This window comes from Myxine glutinosa, chromosome 8, assembly GCF_964187855.1.
Source record: "Myxine glutinosa chromosome 8, kmMyxGlut1.1, whole genome shotgun sequence".
Classification (NCBI taxonomy): domain Eukaryota; kingdom Metazoa; phylum Chordata; class Myxini; order Myxiniformes; family Myxinidae; genus Myxine; species Myxine glutinosa.
Genome location: NC_136268.1, coordinates 91,041,012 through 91,063,511, shown reverse-complemented (window position 1 = coordinate 91,063,511; position 22,500 = coordinate 91,041,012).

Genomic DNA, 22,500 nt, shown 5'->3' with positions numbered 1-22,500 from the left:
AGATGAGGCTGAGATCGCCAGTTCTGGGGAACGTCGATGGTGGGATTTCTTAGGACTTTCGATAGCAGAATCTCTCACAAGATCAATGTACCCTTGGTCCTTGGTAACACTTGGTGGGTGGCCACTATTGCCTTTATTTTGATTTTTCACACCATGTGCTTGGAAGTGCTCCACAAACTGCTGAATGCTCCCATTGGAAGGTCAATTATGGGAGTGAACATTGTAATACTGACTATCGTCCGCACACCTGCACGTAGGATTTTGTCTCAAACCACAAAGTCACAATTTTCACTTTTTGTTCCACTGGGAACACCATAGTTGACGTAGGGTCCTGCTGTCTACTGTTAGAAATGGCATGCCACCAACATTAGAAACGACAGAATATCAGGCTTCTCAAATAGTCCACTTTTTCAGAAACATCCTGTGTATGTATCTAGTCAATCTAGCCGCTGATGCAGTGCCCCAATTACCAGTGAGCTGGTACTCAATTTGCCGACCTCGGAAGGATGACAGGTTGAATCAACCCCCCCGGCGTTGATTCAACGATCGACCGGGATTCAAACTCAGGATCCTAGGATCCCAAGCCAGCACCCTCACCGCTAAGCCAACACCAGGCTCACCTTGACCTTTGACCTATTGATATCAGATACAACCAGTTTCCAGCTTTTGAGGAGCTATATCAGTTGGTTAGGTTTTGTGAAGCTCAATGTAGAATTGCGACCTGTATGCGACTGATAGACAATCATACTCAGGGAACCAATATGCCTGCAAAGCTTCTATTTTGCAAGTGACAAAGAAACAAACAGGGGTGAATACATAAACTTCATCCGCATTCGGTTGTGAAGGTAATAACACCTTTTATTTATCAAAATATGTCAATGTGAAATTAAAATTACTCTTTTAAAGGTGGCCTAACACTTCTGCACAGTACTGTATAGGAGACAAATAAACAGTGAAAACGTGTAAGATTCTGCTCCTGCATTAGGAAATTCACTTGTTTTGAGCCTTGAATTCACCCTGTGCACCAGATAAGGAAAGTCTCACCTACAATTGTTTTGTTGCATGAGTGTGATCTGTGGCGCCTCGTGGGTTCGGAATTGTTTTATTACCATTCATTGTGCATATAAGTTTCAATATTCCATTTACCTCTTTGTGTCCATTTGACTCGCATGGTTCGTTCCCTTTAAAAGATAAGAAAACGCGTTTCAGCTATCTGCTTCCATGTCCGTGTGCTGCCATTATTACAGCTCAATTGAAGCTCCTTGGATAACAGTAAAGTTAGAATTAATTAAATAAACGCAGTAAAATAAATGGTGAAAGATCGTTCGGTCCATCTTGCGAGTCTAACCCGGCGCCAAGGTTCCTGTTTTAATGGGAGCTTCTGATGTGACAATACTTTATAGCGGCCTTGGTGGCCTCACAACGGTCTTCAAGGCCAACGTGTGGTAGCTTAAAAACATTGGCCAGATTTTTAAGTACTTCTACGTGCTATGGTTTGGCCCTGAAAGAATAATGTACAACTACACAAATACTTAAAAATATTTATATGGATTGCACAAATATTAGTCAAAGTTGGTAATGATGACATAGTGATGCTAAAAGTAGAATTCTAATGGTGAAACTGGAAAGCCCACAAACTTTCTAAAAACAATTTTAAATGTCTCATGATGTATCTATTTCTGCTCGATATTTTGTCATTGTGCTGTCTTTATAAAAAAAATTTTTAATGTTAGTACCTTTGTAACATGATATGAATATCAACATGAATGAACCTTAGTGGACATTTGCCTGTTCTAATATCATTAACCAAAGGCTTACATTGGATTCAAACAGGAAGAGGGCCGCAGCTGCAGTTGGGAGCTTCTTTACGGAAGGACAGAAACTTGAGGCCACAATCGATGCCAATTTGTTTGAATGTGGAGAGAACAGTATCAATGGTCAGTGTAAAACAGCACAGTTAGCACCAACCATTACACTCACAGAGTCACTGTACACTATTATAAACATGCCAAATGATACATTACACGATTTATGAAGTGTTTGGAAGTTTTGTAGGATGTCAAATTAACGTTGTACTATATCATGTAGAAAAAAAAATATTCAAACTCCTTCGAGGTCAAAATTTTGGGGGGGGGGGGGGGGAATTATTGTCAGATGTTATTACATTTTTTCTTATCCTTATTTTATTATGCATATCTGGATATGAACACCTGATATAGACTGGATTAAAAAGCCTTTTTATAATGCGGTAAGGTGAAGTGAACTATGACTATGAGGTATTACGTGCACAGTTCAGTCACCTGCTCTACGTATTGTGTTAATTCACGGGCAAAAGTACCCGTAGGTAGCACGCACTGTCACTCTGCGGAACACAACCAAAAATACATCCTATTCTCCTTTGTAATAAATGCTTGATGGATGAAAGTATTAAGTTCGGGCTCCACACCACCTGTGGTAGGCCCAGCGGTGTCGTGCCGAGTCTCGGTGTCATCCGATCCATCCGCTGAAAATGTGAATTTTTTTTTTTGGCTTTTTACAATAGATCGCATTGTTTAACCTTTTTGTTTGATCTGCCTTCATTATATTCTGACCTACTCCGTCTGGTATGCTCCCCCCACCCCCCTCCTCTCTCTCACCTCTTTTTCTCTTCCCTCCCCCTCCTCTTCCCATTATTGGTTACTACTTTCTCCTGTCTGAATATTCCACATTCTCAAGAAATTTCAGAACTGTCACTTTGATGTTCGTCAAGAGAACGAATTTCATGGCCTCACATTGATATGGTTGAATTTTAAGTTCAAAATTCTCTGGATTGTTAAATTCCATCACATTATTTGCTTGCACTGCTCGATTGATACCCAGACCTGGGGCTTCAGCTTCATCGCTGGTATCCTCACCAGGTCATGTGACACACTGTCTCATTAACAGTCAGGCCATGGCAGAAAATCGATTGTTTATCTGGATTTATCAACCTGCAAGGTACCATTTTTGACATTTTTTGTGCCTACATGGTAGAATAGGCCCTCAAATCTATATTCCTTCAAGAATCCAAAAATGGTTTATAAATCCCCCATTTCAAGTACTTGGGCCCTTTCACACTCGCTGGAGGAATTGTATCCAATCTTAGCGCCAGCAGGTTGACAAAGTCCAAAAACGATTCCTCCACCAGAAGGTAGATTTTTCAAAATAACCTCAAGAAAAGGTGACTCCTCTACATATTCGAAAGCCATGCTCCCATTGGCTTCCCATGCTCACTACTTCCAGATATCAACTCAATTTTGGTCTTCAAGATAGCTGTTCACCACCATCTCAAGTCATCCCCCGTCAAAAACCATGATCTTTTCCAATCCCGTTAAACCACCCCCAATTTTGCTTCTGTATCCATCTTGTCCATCCCTTGCGTTCTTCCCTACCCCTCATCGTTGCTCCATTCCTTGTTTGTCTGTCTCTGTCTACCTTCTCCCTCGTCTCTGCTGGGTTTTTTTTTTTGGTTTTTTTTGTATACAGAATCGAGGCTCGTGTAAGAGCTAACACATTGAACATGAAAACATGGACACATAAAACATACAATGAAGCGGGAGACAAGAGGGGGAGGGAGCAGGAAGCACACAAGCACAACAACAGTAGAGAACAAGGACATCGGTAGATCTATGGAAGGGGGAGGGCTGGAGGAGGAGGGAGGGGTACACGGTATAAAGCAAATAAACACTACTAGGAATTTTACTACTAGGAATTTTACTACTAGGAATTTCACTACTAGGAATTTCACTACTAGGAATTTCAGGAAAGAGGTTGGGGATTGAAAGAGGCGGGTTTGGGGTGTTTTAACGGAGGTAGAAAAGATCAAGGTTTTGGATGGGGGAAGACAAGAGATGGTGGTGAACAGCTGTTTTAAAGACCTGGAGGGAGGCGTGGGATTGAAGAGTGAGGGCGTTTGTTCCAGAGGCGGGAGAAAAGGGGAATGAAGGTGAGCAGAGAGTCTTGATTTTGGCAGTTTCACCATAAGAGGGTTGCTGGCAGATCTTGTGCGTCCTTTAGGAATATTTTGGGGAAAAAGCACAGATAGAGCAGGGGGAACAAGGCCGGAGAGGAGTCGATAGAAGACAGAAAGACCACCAACCTGCCTGCAGTGAGTGAGTGAAAGGCCCTCAGAGTTAGCTTCATCGCGGGAGATTCCAATGGTTCTGAAAGCTTCGGTTTCAACAGCGTGAAGCCGAGCTAGGTGTGAGGCAGGAGCACCGGCCCAGAGGGGAGAACAGTATTCCATTGAGCTGCGGATGAAAGCTTTGTATGTGGTGAGGAGCTCAGAAGTGCCCAGAAAGGACTTGTCGGAGGATGCCCAAATTGCCCAGTCTGTGACTCGCTTTGGAGACCAGCTTAGATTTTTGAATGCTGTTGGCATTTCCCCATCTCTTTCTGATGTTCCTTTTGTTCTACTCCGTCCTGATCCATTCTGTGTTCTAGCTCTTCCATGAGCCTTGACTCTGTATATAAAGAGGTGTGTGCTATCCTGTGCTTTTTTGCAGTACCCTCCTCGCAGCAAGAGTAGTTGTATAAAATGTTGCAAATCAATGAGTGTCGCATGAATGTGACCTCCTGACGTTTGCTCTGCATCCACAAACATATTCATCCCCATTGTCCCTTCCTCTCATTGTGCATATTTCTATTGTTTTCTCTTATTGTTTTGTATTGTTATCTCCTGTCGTTTTGAACTTTAATTGTTTACCCTTTTCATTGTCTCATTATTTGTGCATAATTTGTTTCATTGTCTCATTATAAAAAGGTGTCCATGAGCATCATGGGTCTTGTGTAGGTAACCCAGGGGAGAACACGGTTTTTATTACTTCCACCACCGAAGATGGACGGAGGTTATGTTTTCACTTCTGTCTGTCTGTTTGTCTCTCTGTCTGTCTGTCTCTCTGTCTGTCTATCTGTCTGTGACACGAGTTCATTAGATTTTGGTGAAGATCCAGATCCGGATACTAGAATTTTAAAGTAATTCTTCACCATTGAGAGAATAGGACGAACATCGCACGATATCTCTAAACTTTAAGGACAGTTTCGGACAAAACGTGGTGGACAGGCTGGGTGTGTGACAACGACGAATTGATTCAATCTTGGTGAAGATCCGGATCCGGATCCGAGAAGTATTTATTATTAAGTGATTCTTTGTCATTGAGAGATGGGACCAAAGACGATATACAGCATGATATTTCAAAAAGGTTTTGGACGAGTTCTGACAAAACTTGGTGGATGAGTTGGTTAGGTGTCAAGAACAAGCAGATTAGATTTTGGTTCAGGTCCGAATCCAGATCCGGCCGATCAGTGGGATACAAAATGTAAACTCATCCGCCTGGCGGAGGTAAGCTCTACACTGAGTGCTGTTCAAGTTGTTCTTGTTTCTGCCACAACATAAGCTGCAAACGACCAAAACTGTTCGTCAGTAGCACAGAATCTTTGCATCATACTAAAATACCCAATTTGGTTTCTGTCTGTTTGTCTGACGATTTTAATCCAATCTTGTTATCCAGAACAGACACTTGTTATCCAAATCCCAATTTGGTTCATGGTGTAAGATTCTGGAGCTTCCCACTCCATTTCTCAGCATTCTCTACATTTGGTTACCTTTGCTCTCCCCTCTCCCACCACCTTGAAGTTTATCAACTGCAGTGTTGGTTAACCGCTGCAGGAAACGAAGTGCAGCTGACGTTTGGAGCGTCAGTCCTTCAGACTCAATTATTCCCACGGTGGTTAACATGCTCTTATCGGCTTTCAGTTGCTAAAACACATTTTGTAACTTATCTGTATATGCAGACCGACAAGACTAGTATTCCATTGTTTAGAAATAAACCTTTATTGATGTTATCATGTCACACATTGCAATTGTTTTTAAGCTTTGAACAGGTAAATGGGATACTACCAAAAAAAACTGATAACTATGAAAATTGTTAGAACACAATATGAAGCTGAAACCATTTTGGAAGATGAAAATGGAAACAAACACAAACAGAGATTCAGAAGAAATGGAAATGACAACAAGATATCTGCAATTACGAAGCCATGGCCAAGGGTAAGTCTCGGTGATCACCCGCTACTTACCATTGGATTGTGTTTCAATGATGGCCATATTTTTTCGGACCACCATATGACCCTGACCTTCAGCATTAAGGGATATAGTGCAAATAAAGAAGATATGTCCCCAACTACAATCTATCCATGAAACTCAACATTGTGAAAATCGAAGGAAAATTATTCAACTTATGATCAAAAAGGTGTGTTTTGTTAATGACGTCACAATCCGAAAAAGGTAGGTCAAGGACACAAAACAAATATCAGGTGCACAACTTCACTACAGGTACACCATTATGATGCAAGAACATCTGGACAATCTTTAACATTCTGCATTGGCAAATTTGAGTGATGACAAAAAACGCCTTTTTTCAGATGCCATTTGACCTTGACCTTTAACCCATAGAGGTATAATGTAAATGAAGCTTAAATGCACCTTGCACTCAGCTATCTAGGGAGAGCAATTTTGTTCCGATTGGACAAACTTTAGTCGAGTTATTGTGAAAAAGTAAAAATGTCTATAATTAGGTCATGACCTTAAAATTAGGTCAAGGTCAAAATATTATGTCAACCCTTTTATTTTATTTTTATTTTATTATATATTTATTTTATTTATATATATATTTAAGCCTTTTATTCGCATTATTGATGCAAAATTTCATTCTGAAAGTTTCTGTTGGCTCCGATATACAATTGTTAGAACGGAAAATGTTATCACTAGTTGCGATTGTTAGCTACATATCGATATATTGCATGGTTTTTGGAAGTATGAGTTGCAGGAAATGAGTAGGAAGAATTTTTTTTCTCTACATGGTGGTTTAAGCACCAATACAGGGTGGGGGTGGGGGGGGGGGGTTTGGGGGCAGGAAGGGATTGTCAATGGAACTTTGTGATACCATAAAAAATTGGTGAAGCTAATTGTAGAAACAGATGCTGCAACAGCAATAAGTGTTCCCCTATCATAGGGAGAGGATTCACTAGAGATTGAGGAGAAACGGAAAGGAAACTCTCACTGTTTTGTATGCCATTTCCTGCCCACAATACCGCAAGCAGGCTTATGCTTGCTACACGTGCCACATATCCCACATGGACTCTAGGCCAGGTGATCAATAATTTATACTGTCTATATACTCACAATAGTCTAACAAATGTCAATATTTATTTTCAACAAAAAAGTGTATATATACACTATCGGTCAAAAGTTTTAGAACACCTAAATTTTTCCAGTTTTTATTGAACTTTGCACAGTTTAATGCCTCAATGTACACTGAAATTAAGCATAGAACAAATAAACAATTGGAGATAAAAAATAAATCATAGAATCATTTTGTTTAACAAAATTGAATTTAAATTTTTGACTCAGCAAAGTAGACACCTTTTGCAGATATAACCGCCGAACACACTCGTGGCATTCTTTCTACAATGAAATCAAATATTGTTCGGGAAGTTCTTCCCAACACTGATGCAGCAGTTCCCACAAATGTGTTGCACTTGTAGGTTGCTTTGCTTTCACCCTTCTGTCCAGTTCATCCCAAACCAGCTCGATGGGGCTTAAGTCTGGAGACTGTGCTGGCCATTCCATGATTTGAAGCCTACCGTCTTGTTCTTTTCCTCGAAGGTAGTTTTGACATAGCCTGGAGGCAAAGGTGGGCGGTCCGCTTCGAAAGTCCGCTTATCCGCTTATCCGCTGCAGGCCTGCAGCGGACTAACGTTTTCGAAGCGGATAAGCGAATCGGAACAACCCCCGGAAACCGAAGCGGATAAGCGTAAGCGGACTACCGAAAAATTAAAGCGCATCGCGATTCGCCAAATCAGCTGTTAGCCTGAGCCGTTACTCTAGAATTGTGAATATTTATTTAAGTGAATAATAAGTGAAACCCTAACAACTCGGCTCTTGCGACATAACGCATTATATCATAACGTTATGTTCACGTCATGGTTTACGACATGGTTGTAACATAACGCATTACATCATGACGTTATGTTCACGTCATGGTTTACGGCATGTTCACGACACCATGACGAATAAACGGCAGTCCGTTGGCCCGCCATCTTGTTGACTTGTTTGTGTCTGAATAACCAAACGTTACAGCTCTCGCCCAATCTCTTCCCGCTCGAGTTCCGTGATGCTTGGGTAACTCTATTTCTCAGGCATAACACGCCGCTCCCGAGCTCTGCCTCGGTCGAGCGCGTGTTCAGCTACGGGTCGGACATCCTCAGGCCTAAGAGGTCGGCCCTGGCTGCACCGAACTTCGAGGCCCTCGTCTTCATGAAGGGCAACCTCCAAATCCTCAAGAAGGCCCACGAGGTGGAGGTGGAGGAGGAAGACGAGGACTAGTCAACAGACTGCTAGTCTGTTGACTAGTAGACTCTCTTGTCAAAGAAAGGATGGGCAAATTGATTTTTCTTTAATGTTACTTGCATATATTAAAATTATATTTAAATTAACTGTAGAGTAGAGTAGAGTCGAGTGGAAAACTTTATTTCAATAAATTTTGAATAAATTTTATTTAAATAAAAATGTATATTTTTGATCTTAAAAGCTTTGTTTGTCTTTGTAGTAGTTAGAAATGGCTATTTAGGCTTAAAAAGCATTAAATTCCCTTTAGAAACGTCAAAAATCGCTTTAAAAACGTCGAAGCGCTTTAAAAAAATCGAATCGAAGCGGATAAGCGGTAAGTGGACTAAGATTTTCGGCCGCTGAAGCGGATAAGCGAATCGGACTACACGGGCTGGCGGAGCGGATAAGCGGTAAGCGGACTTAAAATTTTCCGAATCGCGCCCACCTATGCCTGGAGGTGTGTTTAGGGTCATTATCTTGCTGTAGGATGAACCCCTGACCAACTAGGCGTATACCAGAGGGTATTGCATGGCGCTGCAAAATGCTGTGGTAGCCCTTTTGGTTCAGGGTGCCAGTCACTTTGTGCAAGTCGCCGACTCTGGATCCAGCTAAAGAGCCCCAGACCATCACGCTTCCTCCTTCATGTTTGACAGTTGGTGTCACACACTGAGGAACCATCCTTTCGCCTACTCGACGGCGTACAAAAACCCTTCGTGATGAACCAAAGATTTCCAATTTTGATTCATCGGTCCATAAGACCTTCTTCCAGTCTTCATTAGTCCACTGGCGGTGCTTCATGGCCCAGGCAAGCCTCTTTTTCTTATTTTGCCATCGTAGCAATGGCTTTCTTACTGCCACTCGACCTGTCAAACCTGCAGCTCAAAGTCTTCTCTTCACAGTTGAAACTGAGACTTGCTTACTTCGACCAGTGTTAAGCTGTGCTTGAAGCTGTTGTCCTGTGAGCCGCCTATCACGCAGGCTGTTGACTCTCAGAAACTTGTCTTCTGATTCTGTTGTAGCTTTGGGTCTGCTAGACCTCTTCCTGTCAGAGTTTCCTCCAGTTTCCAATATACTACTTCCTGCAGTGCAATATTGTCCAAGTAATGCTTCAGAGGGTGTAATAACAATCTGTTCCAATACTGCATTTATACAGACAGGGGGTTTGTAATCAAGTAATCAGCAGAGATTGGGACACCTGTAGGAATTGTTTGCATCAACTTTCAAGGCTTAATTTCCTTGCATTGCTGCAGAACAGCTGTAAGTTGTTAACCCATTACTTGTTCCATGAAGAAGGCCTTTTTTCATAATATAACTGTGCAATTTACATTATTTTCCCGTTTTTGCTAACCTAAACTTTTTTTTTTACCTCGAGCAGTTTACTGCTTATGTTTGTACCCTTTCAGGTTATTCACTGGACATTAAACTGCGTAAATTTCAATAAAAACTGGAAAATTTGAGGTGTTCTAAAACTTTTGACCGGCAGTGTATATAATTATAGGTATATACACACTCGCTTGGCTCGGTTCACTACGCTCACCTCACCACGCATCGTTACAGAGGAACGGGCTTGTTTTAGCTGAGGATAATGACTGTACCTGAATTGCTGTGTTGTCATGATTTACACCAATCATAATACAAACAATTATTTTGCACAAATTTATTTGTCGTGTTTGTGATATTACATTTTAATAAGCAATTTAGGTTGAAGATTTAGGTTGAGAAAAAAAACAATTAAAAAAGGAACCCCTCAGCACACACATCGGGGAGGGGTCGGTGCAGATTGGAAGTTTGGGACGATCACATCTCACCACCACATAATTTAAAACACCTCACCACTACATAATTTAAAACACCTCACAACCAAGTAATTAAAAACACCTCAGCATCACGTAATTCAAAACACCTCACCACCACGTAATTTAAAACACCTCACCACCAACAAATTGAAAACACCTCACTACCAACTAATTCAAATCACCTCACCACCACGTAATTTAAAAAAACCTCACCACCACATAATTAAAAACACCTCACCACCAACTAATTCAAAACACCTCACCACCACGTAATTCAAAACACCTCACCACCACGTAATTCAAAACACCTCACCACCACGTAATTTAAAACACCTCACCACCAAACAAATTGAAAACACCTCACCACCAACTAATTCAAATCACCTCACCACCACATAATTTAAAAAAACCTCACCACCACATAATTAAAAACACCTCACCACCAACTAATTCAAAACACCTCACCACCACGTAATTCAAAACACCTCACCACCACGTAATTCAAAACACCTCACCACCACGTGATTTAAAAACACCTCACCACCACATAATTCAAAACACCGTACCATCACGTAATTCAAAACACCTCACCATCACGTAATTCAAAACACCTCACCACCACATAATTCAAAACACCTCACCACCACGTAATTCAAAACACCTCACCACCACATAATTCAAAACACCTCACCACCACGTAATTAAAAACACCTCACCAGCATGTGATTTAAAAACAGCTCACCACCACTTTATTAAAAACACCTCAGCACCACGGAAACAAAAGTTTGAGGGAGTAGTTCAGTGACAACACAGACACGCCCAGGATATGTAGACATATAGATGGATGACTGTACCTGAGTTGCTGTGTGGTCATCATTTACACCAATCATAATACAAACAATTATTTTGCACAAATGTATTTATAGTGTTTGTGATATTACATTTTTATAAGCAATTTAGGTTGAAGATTTAGGTTTTAAAAAACACAATTCAAAAAAGAACCACTCAGCATATACATACGGGAGGGGTATGTCAAGACTAGAAGTTTGGGACGATCACACCTCACCACCACATAATTTAAAACACCTCAGCATCACGTAATTCAAAACACCTCACCACCACGTAATTTAAAACACCTCACCACCAACAAATTGAAAACACCTCACCACCAACTAATTCAAATCACCTCACCACCACATAATAAAAAAAACCTCACCACCACAAAATTAAAAACACCTCACCACCAACTAATTCAAAACACCTCACCACCACGTATTTCAAAACACCTCACCACCACGTAATTCAAAACACCTCACCACCACGTGATTTAAAAACACCTCACCACCACATAATTCAAAACACCGTACCATCACATAATTCAAAACACCTCACCATCACGTAATTCAAAACACCTCACCACCATGTAATTCAAAACACCTCACCACCACGTAATTCAAAACACCTCACCACCACATAATTCAAAACACCTCACCACCACATAATTCAAAACACCTCACCAGCATGTGATTTAAAAACACCTCACCATCACATGATTTAAAAACACCTCACCACCACATAATTCAAAACACCTTACCATCACGTGATTCAAAACACCTCAAAACCACGTTACTAAAAACACTTCACAACCAGGGAAACAAAAATTTGAAGGAATATTTCAGTGACAACACAGACTCGGCCCAGATATGTAAATATATACGCAGATGAATCGCTGTACCTGAGTTGCTGTTTTGTCATGGTTTACACCAATCATAATACAAACAATAATTATATTCCACAAATGTATTTGTGATATACGTGATATTACATTTTATAAACAATTGAAGTTGAAGATTTAAGATGAATTTTTTTTTTAATGTTTAAATAAAAAAAGGGGAGTTTTTCCAAAAACTGTATATATATATATATATATATATATATATATATATATATATATATATATATATATATATATATATATATATATATATATATATATATACACACACAGTGCGTATCAAAAAAAGGTTATCCGAATTCAAGGGGTTAATATGCAAAGGTTATTTATTTTGACAATTTACATGTGGTTTACTAATTAAGAGGAGATCCTCAGCTTTCCATTGATATCTTTCATGCATCATTGCTGTCACACATGACCGAGTATATGTTCATTGAAAATGACAAGTTCAAATCGCATTTTTACAAGTTTGGCTAATCGATGCAAGTCAGGATAATTGGTGCAAATTGAATGTCAGATGTGAACTTTTCTCAGTAATGATTGGCCTTTATGCATCCACACCTTCAACATGTCCACCTCCCCTTTCAACACAAAGCTCACAGCGGCGGAGCATGCCCTGAACTGCTCGTCTCACCATAGCCGGTTCATTGCGCAAATCATCCACTTCATGTCGAATACGGCCCTGCAATTCATCAAGATCACGGGGAGGAGTTACGAACACCTTGTTCTTTAAATGTCCCCAAAGGAAATAATCACATGGTGTGAGGTCAGGTGGTCTTGGCGGCCATTCCACTGCATGGTTGAGGGCGATGACTCGGTCTCCAAAGAGTTCCCTCAGTGGATCTCGGACAGCGATAAGACGATGTGCTGGGGCGCCGTCTTGGGCCCACCAGAGATATCTGAAGACACCACGAACCTGTTGCTCAAAGTTCTCCTCCAGCTGCGGTAAAACTTCATCATTGATCATCTGCAGATACCTGTTACCATTGACATTCCTTTGAAAGAAAAATGGTCCGATCACCTGACCACTTCCACAAAGTCCCAACCAAACAGTCCACTTTTGTCGATTCATGTTGGTGTCAAAATTAAATTCCGGCGGTTGTCCTGTCGGTGAATATTCAAGAACATTATGGGTATTGACCTTGCCGTCCATGGCGAAAGAAGCTTCGTCGCCGATAACGAGATACCGCAGGAAATTGACATCTGCTTCGCAATGTGCTATCAACCATCTGGCAAGCACCAGCCTCCTGGCAAAATCCCCTGGCGTAAGTTGATGCCGGATGTGAATCTGATATGGATGTTGTTGGAGGTCCAGTCTTGTGATTCGGTTGAATGATTCGGATTCGGCAGATCCCACCCCCCCCCTTCCCATGCCTCCCCCCAAAGCCCTCTCCCTCCCACAGATCTCTTGATGTCTCCATGTCTCTCGGTCCCTGCTCTCAAATGTTGTGTTTGTGTCCTTCCCCCTCTCTCCCCATCTTGTCTACCACTCCCGATGTTATTTGTTTTATGTGTTTGTTTGTGTTTGTTTGTCTTTCTGTGTGATTAATGTTCGCTCTTTCACGAGCCTTGATCTTGTATACAAAAAAAAAAAAAAAAAAAAAAATGTTGCCGGAGGCAATCCCGTCCCATTTCATCTTGCGCTGGTATCCCGAGGATGCTCCAAAACTTGCTGTCTTACTGCTGTAATGTTCATTTCCAATCGCCCAGTGCGCCTCCTACCAGAATTCTCCTTGTTGCGGTTGAGGCTAGTGCCATGCTCTTGGTATTTTCTGACATTCGCCCAGATGGTTTTGGCTGCTTGGGGCTCCCGTTCTGGGAAACGTTCCCTGAACGCATCACGAGTTCGCTGCAAACCTCCAGTTTTGTGAAAGGTTGTAACCACGAAGGTCCGCTGTTCAGTCGTAAGTTGGACCATCTTTTCAATGACTCAGACTGTCTCTAAACCCATACACTGTAGGCTCATCTTAAATACCCATCTTAAACAAAGGATGACGCAACCGACGATTGCCAGACCAGCGTAACAATTTTACATAATCAACTTGCAGTCGACAAGTAATGCGTCCATTTGAAACTGTCTTGCACCGATTAGCCAAACTTGTAAAAATGCGATTTGAACTTGTCATTTTCAATTAACATGTACTCGGTCATGTGTGACAGCAATGATGCATGAAAGGCATCGAAGGAAAGCTGAGGATCTCCTCATAATTGGTAAGCTGGTCTGGTAATCGTATCAAGACTCATATCAAGAAAATAATGATATAACATAGTAGTACAACAACATTTATGCGGGGCCTCGAAGGCCCCAGGCCTGCATTTGTGTCGGATTTTCGGGTTTTAAGTGAAGAATGAGGATTTTCACACGAGCCTGAATGAATTCCATATTTATTTATGGCACTGAATTTTATGTAACAACATGAAAGTCGGTGAAAATGAGGCTCATTCCAAAAAAAAATTGTACAGCATAGTTTTTGCAACAAAAATACCTTGTGGGCCTCCAAGGCCCAATCACTGCATCCAAGGATTTAAAACAGTAAGTTTCCTGTTTGGAATTACTTTAAATTTTGTCTAACTGCCTGGCAGGCAGACAGAGTACAAATACGATCTCACTCCTCTCTGTGCATGTGTGGTCGGGACAAATTCAGTGTCAAAATGGGGTAAAGCGGCAAACTTGTCTTTCTATTCATGTTCCGATCGTGTTCAAAATATAACATTCTGTTTAAATAAGCTGTTCCTCGGTCATAAACTGACGACCGTAAACTGATAAGACGGACAGACATGAATCAATTTCTCAAGCCAGCTTTTCGCGTGCGCGGGTAATAAACTTCCTCTCGCTCTCCAAGTCAGCCGTTCCTTATAAACCGTGTTGATGGAGTGCTTGCTCGAGTGCTTAAGCCACTTGACGAGCACACTACAAGCTGACTGGTAATGTAACACACGGTACACCCCTCTGGTTAGTGTTGGGTTGCTCCAGAAAGACGATTCGAGCTGATACAGAATCCATGAGGGTGTAGTGCATTCAAAAGATTCCTCGATCCATATTCATGGTGTAGCTGTACAGCTATTACTAGGCCCATGTGTAAAGAGGTTATTGTTTTTACTGTTGAAAGATACACACTCAGCCAAAGACCAGAGCCAGCCAGAGACGTCTTCGTTGGACATAATAGCTTAGCATAGACTCAGAATTAGCAGATTTCCTGTAAGTTTTCAGTTCCTGTTTCATGTCATCAGCAGATTTAATAGCATCAACGAGTGTTACCTTGCTGCTAAGGACAATACCAGACAGGCCCTGGCCATTCTGTGTCTGGATTGTTATTAAATCTCCATTGTGTTTTGTTAGTCGTACCTGCAGTTTCTGACCGGTGTACCTTTGCCTAGTGCTTTCTCTTTATTATTAAATCAGCCCCTGATGTTAAATCAGCCTGGGAAACTTCCACAGAAACATGCTCTCTCTCATGCACAGATTTATCCCATCTTGTCTTCAGTTGTCTGACCCTTCATCCCTCCCATGATACACAGAATCCTGTGGTGCGGCAGTTGCTCTGAAACAACTTGCCTTCTCTTCCTGGAAGTCTGGTACTTCTGATACTTTCTTGTTCTTAAAATTATCCTTCTCTACATGTGAAACTTGCTGGTATAAAGCTCGCTCATGTGGTGACTGGGCGAAGGATATTGTTGGCATTTGTGGCCTACCTTTGATGTTAGTTTTCCTGATATAAGAAGAGAGGCATTCAGAATGGTAGACAGCTTCTTCGGCTAACAAATCTGCCTCTTTAATACTATGCAGCAGATCATCAACATCATCCCTGTCATGGGCTGCGGTTTTCAGATTGTGACCTCGTTTATATGTCATAATCTTGTGTGTAGTGTACGTCTTCTCCTTACGATGCGACATTTTCAGGCAAACGATACATTGTTTTTCCAATCAAACTTTAGTGTGCTGGATCTTGTAGGCCTGCAGATTGAAGTTGTTGCTTGTTCACCATACAGATACAGTTCCTTACCTGTGTGCACTGCTAGAGGTGATTTGATATGAGACAGGTTTGTTTTGCTTGTGTACACCTGAAAGCAACCTCTGTGATACAGGATTACTTGCTCATCTTGCAACTTGTCCAACTTTCAATGGACTGACTTGGTCATCAGCACTTATCATGATGTTGTTTGCTCCTATTGGACTGAGAGTCAGTCAAGAAATTCACAAATAATCTAAGGCCAAATAATATGTTTTCATACAGATAGAGTTATTAATATCTACTAGAAGCAACCAATCAATTACATCAAATTCAAAGCCATAACTTTAGGAAATGAAGTATTCCTTTCCTCGCTGGGCTGGCGCCCCTGCCTCAAAACCTCGTCAGCTTTACACCGTGTAAACCAAGTCGTTCAAGATTATTGGAATGTCCCGTGATGAGGATGAGTCTTGGGGTCTATCACTGTCCCATCTCAGACAGGTCGGTGGTCTCTCTTGAAATTCCAGCCCATATCAGCCTCAGGCGAACAGCAGTCCCATGGCCAGCCAACTTCGGATGAAATGCTTCCCTGGCCGATCAGCGGATGGACAGAGGATATTGGATTAACCGTGGCTATTAACGAAGTACTGTAGTGGCACATTTGAGAATGTTTGATGTAGTTAAATTCATTTTAAAAAGTGGAAATTTGTTTCATTAACTTTTGGAGAAATGGAAAATTTGATCAAACGGTTCAGGGACATTTGGATAAACTAGAACAATGCGACTGTGTCACCAATATGCTTCTGCATATTCCCACAACGGGTAGATGCCATCACTGCGTATGTATGGGTACGGGATCATGTTTGTGAAGTTTCGTGTTGATCGGATGAGGTTCGTTTTTCTATCCAAGATGGCTGCCAAACCACGTGACATATGACATCATCATTTTCAAACTATATGCAACAGCGGTGTTAGATATTTGTAAAATTTCGCATTGATAGGGTTGAGCGGTTTCAGAGATATAATTATTTATCATTTTCCTTCAATCAAACATGGCTGCCAAACCATATGGCCTATGATGTCACCTCCACTCATTCGCTCCTATTTTCTCCCACCTTTGGGATCAATTTCCACATTCTCTTCAAATTCATTCTTCCCTCCAGATCTTCAATCCAGCTGTTCATCACCATATCAGATCATCCCCTATCCAAAATGATGGCTTTTTCTGCCCCGGTTAACCCCCATCCCCTTATCCCCAAGTCCACCTCCATCCAAATTTCCATTTTTTCCTTCCTGAGAGTTTGCTCCTGTATTGATCTTGTCCACCCCGGGTATCCTCCCTTACCCGTCTTTCCTCCCCACATCCCTTATTTGTCCAAGTCTCCCATGATTTTATCCTTCAACCCTGCTGTTGGTGTACCCTCTTCTCTTTGTACTGTTCCTTTTGTTATGTTACATCCTGATCCATTCTTTGTTCTTGCTCCTCCATTAGCCTCAACATTTTATACAAAAAAATTGAAAGGATTTGTTGATATATATTTTTTAATCACAAGACGAGGTTGTCTGTAAGGGCACTGCTTCATATCAAAAACACACTGACGTTAGAATGGGGCTGTAACAAGACATCCTGTGATGAAGGGCTCAAAACCAGTCAATAATGACATTGAATTATCTCACAGGGGAATTAATGTCTCAAAACATCAATAATGGAATGAATCACTGCTGCAGCCCTCCTCGTCCCCTGAAGAAGTCACCAGGGAGAATCCAAAGGGAGTTATTACCACTCCTGGTGCAACACATCCTCCATCTGTACCAGTATTCACAGATAGGGTCCCGTTTCTTCATTATACATCCAAGAATGTCCCAAACGTGCTCTGTTGGATTTAAAGCAGGACTCCTTGCTGACCACGGGAATGTTGTGATGGTGTCGTTTCAAAATAAGTCAGCAACTGCATGGAGAACCGTTGGATCTGGCATCGTCATCCATTAATGCAGGCATGGTGAGACGTGGTGGTTGACAAAATGTGGAATAGCAACACAATCCAAAATGTCCCAAGGGTACTTTTTGGCTGTCAGGTTATCCTGTACAGTGACAAGGTCAAGTTTTGAATAGTAACAGGCAGTCCTATATCTTAACGGATGGGATGGACTTGACAAATTTCTTAGGTGTATCGGCTGCGTTCAGTTGCCACCAAATCAAAATTCCACCACCAGTCGAGTGCAGGAGAAATTGGATCTCATCAGACCAATGGATCTTGTTCCCGGATATAAGATTCCAGTGCTAACATGCCTGGCACTATTCCAAGCGGGCTACTTTGTTTTCTGGGGTCAGAAGATGGTGTCTTATTGGTCTCCTGGCTTTGTAACCTGTAACATGAAGCCACTTCCAGGCAATTCTCATAGATAACCTCTGAGGGAGAGTCCAACCATGCTGGAACACTGTGCTTGTGGCAAAAGGAATACATCTGACAAGCCTGATCAGAGCTGCATCTTCTCCGTACGAGGTTTACCTGGGTCATCCCACCCGAGGTCTGTATTTAACATCACTGCTTTGTTGATATTTTGGGCCAATATGCTGATAACAGTCTAATGGAAGCCAAGTTAACGTGTAATATCACTGTAGGACATCCCAGCATTGTCCATCTTACTATAATTGACCAAATGTCTGTCTGTCTGTCTGTCTGTTCCCAGGTACCACAAAAACGGCTCAACCGATCACAACGAAATTTTGGGTGGGTAATCCTGGGACCCCCTGGAGTAAAATATGCTATATTGTTTTTCCAATTTTTTCAATTTTCCAATTTTTCCAAACACGATGGAATAATATTTACCGATATGAACAGTGATGTGGCTTTTATTGAAATTCTACAAATACTGTTTAGATTTTGATGATTTGCGTGTGATATGATTTAACGGATGTTTATATAAGTCGTTTAAAATATAAAAAAGCCTTCAATTTCTGATATTTTGCCTTTTCATTTGGGCCTCCCAATTGAAGCCCCGCCCATAGGGCGGGTACCGTTGCTGATCCCAATAATTTGCCATCTTTGGGCTTTGCTAAATTCTATACAGGCCATAGTAACATAGTCAGCCAATGCAAGTAGACATCAATATCCCAAACCTTGACCTTCTCCAAACCTTGACCAGGTAAAAGTGTTTTTTCCAGTTGATCCCTCTACCATGCTGTTTGTGTTAGGTGTGCAAAATCTCCTTGGTCTGGTGATGAATGGAAAATACAGCCTGTGTATGGAGGGTTCTTTAATTTATACAGACTTGGCATTTAATATGGAATATTTTTTTCTGGCGGTGAACTTACTTTTCAAGATGTCTTAGAACCAAAAGTTCATTGGAATTATGTTCAAATTATTCTAGATTTGTTAATGTGACCTTTAAAAGAAAGAAAAACCACATTTTACATTTCGAAACAAATAAATTGATCCTTGAAAGTGATGTAAACTGATATCGAACTCAATTCATGGACAGTACTGTGATAAACTTCTGTACGTTTTCCAGAAGTATCTCTTTATTTTGCACATTAGCCAAAATTTTTTTTAACAAAAACAAAAGTTAAATTACGACTGGGATTACGGACAGTAAAATTACAGTTCAGTACTTCGTGTAACCCCCACGAGCATTCAGGAGAGCACGTACACGTTGAGGCATGCTGTTCACGAGATTTGCCGAGGTTTGGACAGGAATCGCTTGCCATGCAGTGACAACGGCCTGCTGCAATTCACGCACAGAGGTCGGCTGCTGGTCCAAGTGGTCGATTTGACACGTTAATTCTGCCCACAAGTTCTCTATCGGATTCATATGCGGGGACATGGCAGACCACTCCATATGCTCTACACCACGGTCAGCAAGAAAGTGTTGGATAATGCGAGCACGATGAGGCCATGCATTGTCATCTTGGAAGACAAAGTTTCCTCGAAAGGCTGCACGAGCAAATGGAAGCAATGTTTCTTCCAGAATGGCCCTGTACTTGAACTGGTTCAGGTTTCCATTCAGAACAACCAGGTCAGTTTTGCTGCCTGCATGAAAAGCAGCCCAAACGGTCACCCCACCACCTCCAGCTTGGACTCTTGGCACTATACAATCTTTGTTGTAGGCTTCATGCACTTGTCTGCGCACTCGGACGCGGCCATCTTGACGATAGGCCAGAAATCTAGACTCGTCACTGAAGATCACGTGATTCCAGTGTCCTGGCTGCCATTTGACGGTGCTCTCTGGCCCACTGCAATCGGCGCTGGCGGTGTTGTCTGATCAGGCGTGGCTTTCTCGGGGGACGCCTGGCACGATAGCCTGCTTGAACCAGTCGTTGGTTGAATAGCCTTCTGGATACAGGCACATTTGCCAGTTGCTGCCACTCAGCCCCAAGCCGATTAGCTGACTTGGTACGGCCATTGCGGACTATCCGGTGCAGCTGGCGATCATCCCTCCTTGTGGTTCTGCGGGAACGTCCTGGCCTCGGTATTGGAGTAGGGACACCCCTCTGAGCATTTCGTTTCAGGATCTTTGACACCTGACCTTGAGTGATGCCATACTGCCGAGCAATAGCATGCTGTTTCATGCCGTAATTTCGTAAAGCCACCACTCCATGACAAACAGCATTGTCGAGTTGACGGACCATCTCCAGAGGAAGCGGCGATAACCTTTGGAGACGTGCAGTAGTTGTTTTCCACTAATACAGAACGCAACAACCCTTGTATACCCGACTGTGAAGCCAATCATCAAATGCACTTGTCCATACATTTTGCCACGCCACCTGTGATATAATCCTGTTGTTGACTTCTTGCTGCGACAGACAATCAGTGACATGGTTCTTTTAAGAAATAAATCACCAAAGTGTCAAAGAAACTCACTAGATTGATATACTGAGTTAAGAAAGTAAACCCAAGTCAAGAAAAAAAAAATTCTATATTAAATGCCAAGTCTGTATATGAAATAAAATTTGAATTCGATTCAAGTTGTTTTTTGGCAAATAGTGTTATTTCGTAGGCATGCTTAACCTTTTTCCATGTGAATATGTCAGCTGAATTCAAGAACCCGATACAGTACAATAAGTGCTGAGAGTTATTATAGAAATTTCCATCTATATGTGCGGACAGATAATCGAAATGTCAACTATACAGAGATCAAACAGCAAACAATGCAAAATCAAATAAAGGAAGTAAAATTGGCACCAACTTGTGTTAAGTTAGCCTCCAACTCATGACCATTGAAATATTAATAATTGTGTTAATAAATTGCTCGTTGGGAATGCCTATCAAACTTTAAAGACAGGTGAAAACAAGTTTAAACTTTACCCTCTCAGAAGTGGCAAAAATGACAGATTATAGCACTATCTTGATGCCTGTTAGCCAAAGATTCTCTGTTCACAAAGATTTTGTTGATCATTATAGCCTGTGCTGTTGGACGTCTTGAGTTGTTGGTGCCAGCTGCAACACCAGTGGTAATAATCAGTGTGAAAAAGCAGAAGTTAAAAAGTGAGTGTAAGCACAAACGACATCATTGCTGCAAGCGAATAGAAAATGCATGCTCTGCTTTTACAGGATCAACATCTTGTATATATCCAATAGGTCTGAATCCCGACTCATCCCGTGCAAAAGTAAACTTCACCCAGATAGCTTGAACCTATGATGGGTGGCTTCTCCACCATGCAGACACCGTTTCCACTACTATTACGACTACTACTACTACTACTACTACTACTACTACTACTACTACTACTACCACCACTACTGCTTCAACGCCCACTACTACTGCCACCACCACTACTACTATTACTACTACCACCACTACTACTACCACCACCACCACTACTACTACCACTATTACTACTACCACCACCACCACCACTACTACTACTACCACTAATACCACCACTACTACTACTACTACCAGAACCACTACTACTACTACTACCAGAACCACTACTACTACTACTACAACTATCACCACCACCACTACTACTACCTCTACTAGCATTATTACTACTACTACTACTACTACTACTACTACTACTACTATCACCACTACTATGAGGCTACAACTACTACTACTACCAATACTGCTACTACTACTACCACCATCACCACGACTACTACCACCACTACTACTACCACCACCACTACTACCACCACTACTACTAATACTACTACCACCACCACCACTATTATCACTACTAGCACTATTACTACTGCTATTGTCACGACGACTACCACTAACACTACCACCACTACTACTACTACTACTACCTATCACCACCGCTACTACTACTACCACTACTACGAGTCTACGACTACTACTACTACTACTACTACTACCACCACTACCACCACTACTACTACTACTACCTATCACCACCGCTACTACTACTACCACTACTACGAGTCTACGACTACTACTACTACTAATACAACAACTACTACTACTACTACTACCACTACCACTACTACTACTACCTATCACCACCGCTACTACTACTACCACTACTACTACTACCTATCACCACCGCTACTACTACTACCACTACTACGAGTCTACGACTACTACTACTACTAATACAACAACTACTACTACTACTACCACTACCACTACCACTACCACTAC